Here is a 2466-nt window from a genome sequence, read left to right as displayed (position 1 = left end):
TATAAGAACACTGTAATTGTACCTATTGGTTTCAAAAACTTGGAAAATTTGTAGAGAAAAAAAATATGTTAAGGCCTTAGAAATACATAATTCTGACGAATGTACCTTTAGTGTAAATCATAAATCGTGACCATAATTAATTATTTGCCAGATTACGGTTACAAATGGATATAATTGGATATAATATTAACGTTTTGACAAGTTCTTATAAACTTAGTAACTTTCACATGGCAGTCATGGCAAGATACACTGTAATTAAATTGATTATGTACTAACATCTAATGGACGTGTATTTATGTGAAATAAAAATTTGGATTTAAAAAGAGAAGTTTCCAATATATTCGATATGAGAAGTTTTGAGAAAATTATAAAGTAAAACGATTAATGTCTGAATTTCATGCAAATATCCATTATTGGTTATAAAATAAGTCATTACGAATAATATACAGTCTGTCTATAAAGTCGTGACATGAATGTTTGAGGAACTAACATTATTCATGTGTCTGGCAACACCAAAGATCACCAAACATATGTACATCAGCTGTCATCGAGAACAAGTTGTGGAACGATTTTCATTTTGTGGTTTTTATTGTTTGACTAATCTCCTGTAAATTATTACTCAGCTACGAAGAAAAGTATAAACAATGAGTAAAGTAAATTGGAGTGCCACGCGGAAAGTGATTTTTAAAGTTTTCCAGCAATGTTCCGCGGAGTACCAAGCTGGTCAAATTTTGTGGGATTTTGATGTTTTTTATGGGCGAACAGCATCTTTGACGGGTACGTAATCGTATTACTGCTTGTTTATAATCTACCGTAACAAATTTACTGCATTTTGCGATTTGGTGACCAAAACAGGCATTGTTTACATAGGACATTTTTAGGTTAAATTTTCATTGTAAGTACGTAATATTGTAGTACGACCATTTCTTTTGATATATTAATTCAGTCAAGTTTTCTACGAATTTTGAATTTGAATTAATTGCTTCATATCTATATTACCCGTTCGCTTTGGCCATTGATAACTGTATGACATCACTTTCACATCAAGTTGTCCGTCTACAAAAATAATAATTTGTTGAAATATTTTTTTATGATTATGATTTAGCTCTTATTATTTAAATGCATGTGAAATGATATCTTGTTGGTAAATCTTTAACAATAAATAATATTAGTTAGGTATTGTAGTTATTCTTTCCATCCCTTTAAACTTTGAACTTTTTTTTTCAGGAAAATCAGAGAGTACGGTTAAGCGCATAGTCAATGAAGGTTTTCAGAATAATGGAAAATTTAGAACTCCTGGGAAACACAGGCAAGGCCGACCAAAGAAAGAAATGGATAATTTTAATATTTGTGCTCTGCGCCAAAAAATATAATTTTTTACACGGTACAAAAAGAGGTAGGTAAATAACATTTTTCATCTTTTGCATGTTTTTTGTTTGATGTGAGCTATATTCATTCTTCATACAAGGTAACCTATATAATATTATAGCCTATGTAAAGCAGTTTTTTTTAGATTGTAATGATGAAATAATTTTAATTGCACCCTCCCCCTCCCTCTTATACACCCTTAAACCCCCATCCAAACAAACCAACAATGAAATCTTTCTTCTTAATAATATGAGTATAGATGTATAATTTTATAAAATTTTCACTAACAAGAATCTATTTATTTTTCCACCAGGTCACAAAATGTTCGCAATCTCTAAACATCAAAGGCATCACAAAAGACATTTTCAAAGGAAAGCGTTACATCATAGTCCATGCTGGAAGCGAAAAGGGGTTTGTGCCAAACTGCCTCCTCATATTCACTGGCAGAAATAATTTGGAAGACTACCATTCAGAAATAAATGCGCATAACTTCACGAAGTGGATTAAAGAAAAACTAATACCAAATCTTCATGAGCCTTCCATTATATTTATGGACCTGTACCAAGACAATTGGTTATTTTTGCTTAGGCGATAATAACAGCAGCGAAGATGATAATGTGAATGATGACAGCGCTGCTTATGAAAGTGGCAACGAAACTTTTCTTAACATCGAAAATTTGGAATCCGATGATGAAAGTGATTAATAAACGTCCTTATTAACTATGTATAATGCGTTTTTTATTATGCTGATTCAACAAAAATGCTTGGTAAAACCTCTCATAAGCATAGGTACCTACTGTATAAAAACAAAAACAAAATATCGTCGTCTAAATTGGTTAAGGGCTGATTTTTCAATCGTCGGATAACTTTTAACTGAAGAATAAGATTGGCACATTGACAGTTTCAGTATGGAAAATATGTCAAAATGACAAGTTTATTCATCAGTCAAAAGATATCTAAGGATAGAAAAATCTACCCTTAACTAAATTGCCCTAGTATCAAACTCATTTGGTCAAATTGTATAGGGTTGCTACATGAAGAAAAAAAGCGCCCTCATTTTATGTCACGACTTTATAGACAAACTGTAGATTAGGTGAA

At 31.4% G+C, this 2466-nt stretch overlaps 1 long non-coding RNA gene across 1 annotated transcript; it reads left to right on the top strand.

Moving 5' to 3' along the window:
• The first annotated feature begins 448 nt into the window (after positions 1 to 448).
• On the top strand, positions 449 to 2091 carry LOC135087376 (uncharacterized). Its single transcript, XR_010260780.1, has 3 exons — positions 449 to 777; positions 1228 to 1396; positions 1682 to 2091. It is a non-coding gene; the product is annotated as an uncharacterized LOC135087376 (long non-coding RNA).
• The last annotated feature ends 375 nt before the right edge of the window (positions 2092 to 2466 follow it).

The sequence above is a fragment of the Ostrinia nubilalis genome (genome assembly GCF_963855985.1).
Source record: "Ostrinia nubilalis chromosome W unlocalized genomic scaffold, ilOstNubi1.1 SUPER_W_unloc_1, whole genome shotgun sequence".
Classification (NCBI taxonomy): domain Eukaryota; kingdom Metazoa; phylum Arthropoda; class Insecta; order Lepidoptera; family Crambidae; genus Ostrinia; species Ostrinia nubilalis.
This window is presented reverse-complemented; position numbering and strand designations above follow the sequence as displayed.